At 43.5% G+C, this 12,314-nt stretch overlaps 1 long non-coding RNA gene across 2 annotated transcripts in view; it reads right to left on the reverse strand.

Moving 5' to 3' along the window:
* The window catches only part of LOC118317648, a 54,187-nt gene that overhangs the window by 12,785 nt on the left and 29,088 nt on the right, over window positions 1-12,314 (reverse strand). The gene's annotated exons all lie outside the window — the stretch shown is intronic.

Genomic DNA, 12,314 nt, shown 5'->3' on the forward strand with positions numbered 1-12,314 from the left:
AACTGAACTACAGCGAAACCCAGCATCATTTGAAGATTTCTGCTGGACTTGTAGCAAAAGGGTAATTTCTATATTGATAACTGCATTACTGTAAAACTAAGTTGAATACAAATGCAGCAGATCTGCTTGAAGTGAAATCTGCTTATCTGCCTACATTTTCATGCAAGCTCTGTTCTATAAAATATGTCTCTAACCTTAACTTTGTGAGCTCTTTAGTCAGAAGAGACTAATGGCTTTTTAAAAAAATCAATTAAATCAATTGATTTTTGAAAAATTCTGTCACTGAGGTAATATAGGGACAGTATAGGGACAGTGCAGGCATCCAACAGAGCCGTCATCATGTCTGGACGGTCCACGTTACAGTAAAGGAAGATGTTTGTGATGATTCGCTCCTCTTTCTAGACTCTATTGTTTCCTTTTTTTTATTTTGTAATTTCTTTCCTCAGCAGTCTGATGTTGTTTTACTTCCTGTCCCAGTGTCTTTCCCACCTCTGTGAATACCTGCTCTCTGGTCAATCTGTTATCAGATCAGCCTTAAAGCACCTTATGTTGTATTAAAAGCATCTTCACAGCACAAACCTGCCTGCGTGTGTTTGTCTGCCCTTTGGACCAGATCTCATTGCTCTATAACAATGTTGACTCCCCTGCTGAGGACGTTGTGTTGTACACAGACAGGACCACTAGATGACACTCTTGTCTCACAAATGGCATATGCATTATGACAATAACATATCGTACATGACAGACGTCCATAAAGCCCAGTACAGTTTACATTGATTAAGGGCTCAATGGGTCAATAATCAATTTAAGGAAATACGTTTTCCTAAATAATCTTTACAGGTTATCGATTTTATTTAAAACCTATCATTTACTGTACCACCTGTTTGCATCTGTTTCATTTTCTCGAAATACAGAGCTGGAAAATACAGGACCATATTTTATTTGTGCAAAAACAAAAACACACTTCAGCTTGGATTTTGTTTTTTTTACACAATACACTGTTGCTACATAGCACACAGTGCCCCCTGCTGGCCACTCTTCTGCAAAGCACCAAGTGAGAGCGTCACAGCTCCTCTGCCAATTCGGAAAAGGATCAACTCTGTTGCAGCCTAATTCCACAGATCCATCAGTGTTTGTCTTTTCTCCTCAGTTAACACGCTTACATGTGTGTCTGTCTCTGTGTGTGTATGTGTGTGATTGTGTGTGTGTGTGTGTGTGTGTGTGTGTGTGTGTGTGTGTGTGTGTGTGGTCAAAACGCATTTTGTTTTGCATTTTGTGTTTTAGCCACATGTGGCATCATAAACCTGGAGTAATCGTAACAGATGTTAGATCCTTGACCTCTGCGAACTCAGTGTGTAAACTTCAGCTCATACAGAATGAGCAGAGTCTGAGGGAAATATGTAAAGGAGGAGGCGGGAGTTGGAATGCTGGTCTGCTACAGTGAATGCACAAATATGTTTTCCATGTTTTTTTCTCTGTGTTCACTAATGAATAATTAGACACAGGCAGATAAATAGCCACAGGCTCCCAGAGCAGTGCAGAGAGAGAGAGAGAGAGAGAGAGAGAGAGAGAGAGAGAGAGAGAGAGAGAGAGAGAGAGAAATCCATTTAGGTTATTACTCCACACATAAAACCCATTTTCATTTTCAGAGACGCTGTTTGGTTTACTGTCAGAATAACAAATAGATAACAGCAAAACAAAACAAATGCCAAGACAAAAACAATTGAGCACATTCTGGACTGAATTTAGAGTCTCGTCTCTCACAGCTCAGTAAAGTCACAGTAAAATAGATGAAGTCTTGTCGGGCGACAGTTTGCTCTCGAGGCATTTTACAGCTGCGCTGCCTCACCAACAATAGTGTTGTCTCAATTATATATTGAGCATATATATATATATAAATACCAGTGTTAGAAATAACTAAACATCAACTGATCGGTAACATAAGTAAACACATGAATACTTTAGTTTTATTCCATTGGTTAATTCGTAAGCCCAAAGTTTTTGCTACTTTCAATAGATTACTTTTTTTTTTTGCCATAACAAGCTATTTAGATTTAACAAGGGTTCATGCACCATATGGGCTCAGTATGAAACGAGTGGGGCCTTATGACTGTTGGGTTTTTCTTTGCGTCGAAGGTTTGCGGTCCTGGGCAGTTTTCCCTCTTCGCACTAATGTCTTCTTGAACCGTTTCCCACTGTCAAACAAACAAATAAATAAATAAATGAAATGGACACAAGCGTGTGACTGAGGGAGAAAAAGGGAGATAAGAACGTGTCAGGGGTCTTGTGTCTGAGCAGTGAGGTGAGGAGTATCGAACATCGACCTCTCTCTGTATGCGTTAATAACAAAACACCCTTGGATGGTATCGATTCGGGAATCTCATTCCCATCTGTCCTTCGAAGGGTCCCTTCATCATCCTGGCCTGGGAGCGAACTGCACCCCCCCCGCCCGCCAACCCCTTTTAACCATCACGCGTCAGCCCACTTCCCTTCATTTATTCACGCATTTCCCTCCATCAGAGGTGACGCACCCTTCACACCAAGCAACTCGTTGCAACTGCAACTCACAGCGACTAGCTCACAATCTGGAAAAAACACTGTTCAAATCTATCTATCAATTTGAAGATAAACACATTTCTATGCTTAGTCCTCAGAGTCTGGAACAGACACGAATGCTACATTACTCTACATCTTGATATTTCATTGAGGCAGAAGAGGAAGTAAAAACCTGTCCACAGCTTTGAAGGTGACAAGAACGCAGTTGACGACTGTAAAAAGAAGTCCTAGGTAGTAAAATATGTTCAGCACAAGTGACTTGTGATGGACAGCAACTCTTAAAACCTGATGGCCTTATATTGGCCTGTTCTATGGTTGGATAAACTTGTTTAGGGACCTTGCTGAAAAATGTTGCTGTTGTACCCTAGTTGCCTCCAAGTGCATAGCACACTATAGATGGCAAATAGTTGGTCGTCAGTTGCCCGACCTACCTGGCCCCAGGTAGGAAGTTTGGGTTGATTGGATTTTAACACATCTACATTCAAGATCATGCGCAATGTGAGCTCAATATAAGCGCAACATATTAAGATTTCAGCGGCATATTTTGACACAGGATCCCTTTAGAAGACGACGATGATGATATAGTTTAGCCTTTAAAAATGTCCCCAAATTGGCAAGTGATCAAATCAGCAAGAAACATCGCCTTCATCAGATATCACAACTAAATCCAGGAACCAATTGGTCCAAAAATGAAGTGAGAAAAACTTTGCCCTTACATGATAATTTGTCCCATAAGAACCAGTCTTGTAGCCCACCTTGGTCCCATCATCAGCTCATCACAGTGTACAATGGTTCAAATTAATAATACACTAATATTAATAGGCATAAAGCGAGCACAGCAGTAGTTGCCAGCGAGTTATCTGTACTCTGCAAGTACCCAGATGGCCCGTGTGTATTTTTAGTGTATTGGTTAAATCTGCTGCTGTTGAAACCACGAACGCCCCAGGCTGTTTCTCTCTGCGCGGCAATTAAACCTCACAAAGCTAATGCTGGATGACAAAACACGGACCTACAAAATGTTTTTAAGAGCAAAGGAAATGTGAAGATCTACAACAGGTTTGTTTTCTTCAACATAGTTTCACAGTCCCAAAATCAACTCCAGCACCCGAGCGACCGCGTCAACAGAAAGACCAGCAGCTTCCAGTTTTCATTTCCTCCGGCGACTAGTAGAGGAAGTGTGTGTTTACAGTGGAACTGGGGGAACGTGCGCGCGGTGGGTGGAGTGCGCACGTCCCTGGCACAGAGCTCACCGAGACGCTTCGTATGAGTTTTAAGGATAAATGGACGTCAAGCTGTGCCGACGCAGCATGAGCACACTTAATCTCCTCAAGTGGAGAGTGTCAGTCAACACTGCCAGGGCAGATAAGGTGCGCTGGAATGTGAAGGCACGTGTGTGTGTGTGTGTGTGTGTGTGTGCGCGCATTGGGTCGTCTGTGATTTCTTTTTGCATGTTGTGTGTACATACTGTATGTTTTGCTGTGTGTGCATAACCCCCCCTCCCCTCCTCCGCACACGCAAATTGTCATTCAGTACGTCGTCAGTAAGTGCAAAACACTAAATTTAGAGACTTTCTCAAGGAATTGTTTGATCCCGACTCCTACACACAAAGCTCACAATTTTTTTTGAATGTTTTTTTTCTTCCTTTTCGTCTTCTATTTGTTGTTGTTTGCCAAGTAGTGAAGTCTGTGTTCCTCGGCAGCTCTCTGCTAAATTTTCAGCGACATCTGACTGACTAACAGAAGCAGGTCTGCATGAAGAGCGCTCTACGCTCTCTGGCTCAGTTCCTGGTGAGTTCTCCTCCTCAACATCTTCATCTTCATCCTCACAGTCGTCGAGAGCTTCTCTACTCCTCTTCCTCTTTTCCTCTGTCTGTACTTCTTCCCACTCTGCCCTTCACAATGTGCTTTCTGTCTCCCTTTCTGTCTGAAGATTGAAGATTAAAGACCCAACAGCACAAACAGACTCAAACACACTCACACTGATGTGCACACACACGCGCACACACACCTCTTACACAATTATGGCTAGAATGGGATTCATTCTCAGCCTTCAACAGCTCATTAGCTGCATATTACAAATCGTACGTTTCAGCAGAAAGCATTGATGAGGAACAGCGAGGATGGGGACTTTGGGAGAGGCCGGCATCATTTCAACATGAGCTCAGAATTTATTAGCATATCCCATATTGTGCACTGTATGTATTTTACATGGGAAGGGAAAAGGGAGGAATGCTTTCGTTTACCATAAGACCTACAGGACGCATATGTGAAAATGTTAAGCCTTTAAAAATCTGCATGTAAGCCCAGTTAACTGGTTATATACAAATACATACAGCATATAATAATAAGTATATGTTTAGGCATTAAATATACTTAGTCGTAGCTGTTGGATACTTTCCGGTACTGATTTGTGTGGCAAACCCCAATCCAAGAATTAAGAATGTAAACATTGAAACTGTTTCCAAGATGGTTCATCCACCTCTAGCTTGGTTCAAATGCCTGTTGGAAATGTAGTCATTCAGATGTCCTTGGCTTTGCACAATAAATACTCGACCTCTTGAGAGCAGTTAGCACGACGAGTGCAGAGGCTGCGGAGGAAAAGCCAAATACATCTTCATCTTCAGGTGTGTTTCTGTCAGTGATCTCGGCTGAGAGGTTTAGACTTCTCCTCATTGGTTCGATTTCACCGGGGAGAGAAGTTTGCGGTGCAGACAGAGAGCGGTGCCGAGGTGCAGCTGCAGCAGGCTTCAGCTGATACGTGACCGGCTCATTAAAGTTTCATTGGCTCTTTGTTTCCCCTTTGGGTTATCCTTCACAGACCAGTTACTCTGACTCACAGGAGCTCAGCCAGTGCCCACGCATCTGCGTGTGCATGTGTGTGCATGCAAGTGTTGAGAATATGTGTTTGCATCTTATGACACACCTTTTCTTGGCAGAGCAGAATTTTGTCACGCACACACACACACACCTGTATTTGTGTCGTGTATCAGTATCAGTTTTAACTGTTATTACATTTCCGAGGTAAAATGGATAAAGACTGTAAATGTCCTCTTTGCAAAAGGACCCCCCCGACCCGCGCGCACACACACACACAAACACACACACATCTGATGAGTCACTTAGTCTCAGATTAGCTCCTTTCTATACTGGTGTTTTAATTCTGGATGGGGAGTGGGCCAGGTGAGCGGCGTTGTTAGCGCAGCTTGGTGGAGTAGGAGGGGAGCTTTTGTGTTCCAGCAGGTAAAAGAATTAATTTTGTGCAGCTCAGAGGGGCCGAGAAGTGACTGCATGTATTACTTTTTTTTTTACCTGTAACACCCACTTAGTGTCAGACCTGCAGAACCTGACGAGACCTTGAAGCTTGCACTGGGGATTTACATTGATTTACACTGCCGACCCCGGCTTCAGACACACAATGATGCATTTCAAGGGAAATTGTATCGAGACGCACACATTTGAAATGGTTTATCCAGACAACCAGGACCACAGGAGACTTTGAAAACAAGTTCACTACCTGTCGCCGTTAGTCATTTGCAAAGTAACTGATTGTAATGCAGTAGTATGCATTATGTGGTTAATACATCCCTCAAGTGGGGCAATAACTCCCACTTAACAGTAACCACAAAGGTTTCTAATCTAATTAAATGTCATGAAATACATGATGGACGAACATGCAATTTGACACACACATCCACGTCCCTCTCAGGATATAGACTGTAATAACCGAAGGTGATCGCCTCACTTTTACTCCAGTGCCTCATCAGGTCTGGGTCGAGACTGCGGAAAGTTGCGTAGCTGTTGTATTTAAGCACCGTTGTAATGACAATAATAATACTGACACCGTGCAATGATGTTGTTAATGATAGCAGCACAAGTTAATAATATTAGTAATGATGATAATGTTGCTGATGAGAAGTTATAGGGTAATATTAATATAATAGAGAGGCTGAGAGAGGGATAGAGGTGCTCAGTGCATGAATGAGTTCCCAGCAGTCTTTAGGCCTACAGCAGCATAACTAAGAGATGGTTCAGGTGCTGGTTGTGGACATACAAGCCACAGACAAGGAAAGCAGTTTTAGGGTATTTGAAAAGTGTCAGTTCAAGCACAGAACCTTGTGGAACTCCACGACTAACTTTTGTGTGGATAGAAGAGTCATTGTTATAAACGAACTACAATATATCCGATATGAGTTTGACTTAGACAAGCCTAGTGTGTTTCCTTTAATCCCTATAACATGTTCCAGTCTCTGTAATAGAATCTGGTGATGGATGGTGTCAAATGCAGCACTGACACCTCGCAGGACGAGTATAGTCTGAGGCCATGAGGTCGTTAGAAGATTCCAGCAGTGCTGTGTCCGTGTTATGATGTACTGCAAATTCCGACTGAAAGTCCAATTTATGACCAAATACCTGTAAAACTAATGACCCTTTCTTAAGCCTCAGCTCTACTGTGTTTGGTGCTGATGATGTCAACATTATTCCTGCTTATGTTTATCTAATTTTAGTATTGTCAGTATATGTTGCTGTGCAGCCTCACAGAGCCGCGTGCATGGCTGCCGTTTCTTAGATCGTTTGTCTAATTGAATCATGACATTTATCACAGAAAAGTCTGTTTCTGGCTCCAAGAAAAGAAGAAAATAATTGTATGCGGGGTTTAAACAAAGACGAGGAGAAGTGCACGCTGCTGGAAAGGCTTCCTTCACAGCAGCCATCGCGTGGCTTGTACTTGTAGGCAACAGTGTGATCAAATTAGGGCGTTAAATCTCTTCAGGGTCTTGGCAGCGCAATGTTGTGAAGTGTATTCGACAATTAATTTGTTGAGCCAAGAGTTACTTCTTTCCGAGGCAGGTGTTTCCAGGTAGACTATTATCAAAGTGCCGACATTCTCTTCTGATGCATAAACGCTCGAACCGGTGTCAAGTGCATCCCAGACGCTGAGGGTAGGCGTTGTTGGGGCACGTCCTCCAGGATTAAAGTGGAAAACAAACTTCGTGCACACACTGCAGAACTACACACACAGTAGAGGGAGAGTGTTGTTGTTGTTTTCGTCGGTGGATCTTTGAAAATTGAATTGCGAAAAAGTGAAGACAGCAGGAGGAGTGAGGAGAAGACAGAGACAGAGAGGAAGGGATGAAGAGCGAAAGAAGAGAGAAACTGGGGCAGGCAGGAGAGCGGGGAGGCGGGGCAGAGGGGAAGACTGGACTGTAGAAACATTATTGACACCCGCTTTCTTCCCCTTCTCCCCGTCTAGCATCCACCTCCAGTCTCTGAACAGCAATTACACCTCTCCAAATTATGATCTATACGGGCAGAGTGGACCTGACCAAGGATGGAGATAGATTGAACTCCATGTCCTCCCTCTTCCCTCTCTCTCCCTCAAGTTTGCAGATGGAGACAGATGGCGCGGGGCTCCTGGCCTCGGCCCCTGCAGATTGATTATTGATCGGGAGGACAGAGATGGATCGAGGGGTGGAGAGGATACCGAGGAGCGGGCCGCGGAGGGGAGGCGGATGTGGAGATGTGGGAGGATTTTAAGGAATTTATGTTTTCAGAGTGGAGCTAACGGATGGCAGGTGGAGAGGGGGAATGGCGGGGAAGGGGGTGGGGGTGAGGATATGGGTACGGCAACGGTTTTCTTTTTCTCAGCCATCACCTCGACAGAGAGAGAGAGAGCTATTGACTACGCTACAGATTTATAGCCAAAATTTAAAGTGTTTTGGATTCTCTTCAGGATTTCCAAGTTATAGCTCATTCTTTGTCGATGAATGTCCCATTCTCACTTTAAATAGATGTTAATCATTGCCGTGGGTCCACACACACTGCATATCTAAAACTTTTTATAAATTAAGAAAAGCTTTCTGTTGAGACTTTAGGGCATGGGGTCTGAATTTAAGGGGTCACAGGATTCATTTTGCAGATACCGGATGAGCTAAGCTTTCATTTTTCTTGGATAAATGAAATCTGCAGGAACAAAGTCACACTCAAAATCTCTCTTTTTTTTTGTACACGGTCCACGTATCACCTCTGAGTGTAGGCTTGTTGTGTGTAAGTGCCGGCCCATGGTTGTGGGATAAAGTGTTTGTGAGCATGCTGATGTGTTGGGAAGGTGAAGCGGTCTCTCCACGCCAGACAGATGGCTATCAGCAAGGCTCCAGAGAGTGAGTGCTGCTTTACAGTGGAGCCAAGAGGTTAAGCTGCAATCTCCACTGTCTCTCTCTTATTTTTTCCCTCTCTTGCTGTACCTTTCATCTTCTCTCTCGCTCTCTTTCTGTGTGTTTGTGTGTGTGTGTGTGTGTGTGTGTGTGTGTGTGCACACGCTCATTTACTCCCTTTGCACTGCTATGTGTGAATATCAGTGTGTGTGATAAAGGAACAGAAGGAGCCTGTTGGCTGGTATGCGCCAGTGTGCTGGAGGCAGATAATGGAGGAAATAAACAACATGCAGGCAGCTGCCCAGCTCAGAGTTTACACTGGGTCCCATCACTGATGGCACTTCCTGACTGCGCGTCCTCCTAAAGTCATCATTCAACTTCAAATTATTATATTCATCTTTTATAGACTAACTTTGATTTTGAATGTGTTGTTCACACCATCTTTGTTCTCTCTGGACACTCCGGGTACATCACTTCCATATGTGCTCCAGCCCCCAGGCAGTGTAAGAGTGGTGTCTCCGGAGGAGGCCTCTCCCTGGGCGTCAGGGAGGGGGGAGGACGGGGTGGTTGCAGGATGGAGTGACTCAGTTTGCCCCAGGAGACTTTATTTAGCCTGAAGGAAAACTGCTAAATTAGGAATGTGTTTACACACGTGTGGAATTACATATATTTTTGTGTGAGATGTTTTGACTGCAACACAAACAAATTTTTGCAACATGTTATTATAACACTGTAAAAATTTATTTTGCTATATTTAATTAATTTTTTGGGACAATGGATCAAATGACTAAGAGTATTTTGATAGGGTAAATCATAGTAATGGACTAATAGAGAAGAATCTCTAATTTTCTAAACTAAACTCTGCATTCCTCTTCAGCTCAATGGAGCATTTTTGCTGTTTTCAGCTCATTGTTTTGGTTTTTGAGTTATGATTCACTCTCACTGCTCTCATAGCCCACAAACCGCAGTCGTTCTAAAAATCACAAATCTGATAAAAACGACTCATCTGAACTAGGCAGGGAAAGACAGACCAAGGCTTCCAAGATGTTAACAACTATGGATGTTGCATTAACTTTCAGCATGGTGCTGGGTGTCAACATAAGTTCATACATAACATGTAATGCGAGTGTATTGTTGATGATATCATCCATCCACCCATCAGCTATACTGCTCATCCTTTGAAGGTGGATTTAATTAACCCAACTTTTAGGTCTTTGGACCGTGTGAGGAAGCTGCAGCACCCGAAGGAACCAGGCCTCCACCCCAGAACCGTCTTGCTGTGAGGTAATGCTGCCACCCACTGCACCACCTCAATACATATCTATTAAGATATATAATACTTAATTTATAATTTTTGCACTTCTCCATTGCACATGAAACACTTTTTTTTACGATTTAGCTGGAGTGTGTAATACGTATTGACGTTTAGCAAGTTAGTGTTTACAGCATTAAGAGGCTGCTTTCAGCCACATTACACATGCACATCTCTGGGACCAGGCTGTGTGGCAGCGGGGTTAATGAAGTTTCTCTCTGCTATGCCACAGACGAGAATTATCTAGTGGAGCGGGAGATGGCTGGCTCTCCTTCTGAGTGTCAACAAAGAATATTTAGCTGTATTATGCTGCCGTCTCACCAGTATATGGAGTAAAAGAAATCAGCCTCAGCACACAGGCAAACAGGGTGCAGAAAATGAGAAGGAACGTGTGCAAAAACACATTCACACATATACACCCATGAAAGATTCACCAACACACACACACACACACAAACATCCATGAGCATATGCAAACATACTCATACATGCAGACAAATAACTTAGCTGGCCGGCTTATGGAAACGTTCCTCATGCCTCAGATCACAGTTGGGGGTGTGTAGATTTTCCCCGAGTCACGGCAGTCAGGGAGGGATGGAGGGAAATTGTGCAAATTAGGTGAAGAGAAGAAGATGATGAGAAAGTGTGCTGCAGACAACAAGTATGAAAAATAAAAATCTGAAACATCCCCAAGGCCTCCTGGTGTATCAAAGAGCACGGCCAGTTGTGTGGTTGCCAGCATCAACAACACACAAACAGACCTACCTTAGGTAACCGATGAAGGTATCTCTCTGCTGAACTCCATATAGAATGGATACCGTTTCTGTTTGATTTTAAGTGTAAGCATATATTAAAATTGCAAAAATTTCCATGGAAAGAATGTTTGGAAAGATGCGGCAAGAGGGAGGAGGCTTTTCCATGGATGCGTGTGTATGCTTTCAAAAGAGTGGAGAAATAAATGTTTTATTCGAATCCCCCTCCAGATTTTCCTTTCAGAGAATTTTTTTTTCTCCCTCTGTTTACTGAGAAACAACAAGCCTGACCTGAATGAGACAAGTAGAGGGAGAGAGAGAGAGAGGAAGGGGGGGCATCGTAAACATTTGAAGCGAGCATGTTATGATAGACAACATTGAAGAACTGTGGCTTTGTACACGGTGTACGCACACTGTTAGGAATACAAAGAGTGATTGACAAATGCATTTTCTTCAAGTGCACCATCCTAAAGCAAAACTCAATGCATCTTTTTTTGGGGGGGGGGTTCACCTTGTATTTCATCATTCAACATCCCTGAAAGTATAGATATTAAGTGTTATTCTGTAAGAGGGTAGGAGTATGCTCCCTTTTATCCATTTTTGCCATTTTCCAATAAAACTGGTTACTGCCCTTCGCAGCAATTTGTTGGAGAAGCGTCGCTATTCGTCCGCCCTAAAGATACAGCCAATGTTCCCATCACCATGAAAGCAATTTGTGTGTGTGTGTTGCGCAACGCATCGCAGACTTAGTGTTGGCAAACACGTAGGTGTAGGTGAAGTTCAGCTCACACTGTTCACACCTCTGCTGCCTGCACAGTCCCCCTTCCCTCACACCCCATCTCTAAATCGTTGGCAGCGACGAATGTCCTTGATGGCGTAGCCTCACACTGCGAGCGGTGTAAATACTGAAACTGAGGATGACAGGCCCATCCTCTCAGTCAGAGTGTCGCCGTCTCTCTTTTGCTGTTTTTCCTTCTTTCTCTTTGACTCTTAGTCTTTTTCCCTCCTTTCTCTTCCTCCTATCGACACACTGACTTCCTTAGTGGGAGAAAACGGGAGGTGCAGATGCTCCTGTGAATAAGAATTTAGGAGGATCTCGATATTGTCAGTGAGCTTGATGAAAAGAGGGAGAAGAAAGACTGGGAGGAATAAAGAAAAGGGTGAACAGAAAAGAAGAAAAGGGGTAAAAATAAATTGTGAATAATGCATATTGCTGGCCTCCTAATGCTTTGCTGTTTAATACCGGCCTAAATCCCTCAACTTCTCGTAAAAACTTCAACAATTTCGCAGTCGAGTAATCTTCCGATTTAATAACCTTAAGCTTCCCTAGCTCCATAAATCTGACGTTCTTACGCCTACCCTCCCCAACCTCCCCCTCCCCTGCTCATTCTCCCTCCTTCCCTCCTTCATTCCAAGCCTCTGTGCATTTTATCTCCATAATAGCACAAAGCGGCGCGAGCTGCCTCGGTGGGAGAGATAAGGGAAATTCCTGCCCGTATTTTAATAGCTTCGCTCAGCTATCTCTTCCTACCAACTCCTCAGG

Source organism: Scophthalmus maximus, chromosome 13, assembly GCF_022379125.1.
Source record: "Scophthalmus maximus strain ysfricsl-2021 chromosome 13, ASM2237912v1, whole genome shotgun sequence".
Classification (NCBI taxonomy): domain Eukaryota; kingdom Metazoa; phylum Chordata; class Actinopteri; order Pleuronectiformes; family Scophthalmidae; genus Scophthalmus; species Scophthalmus maximus.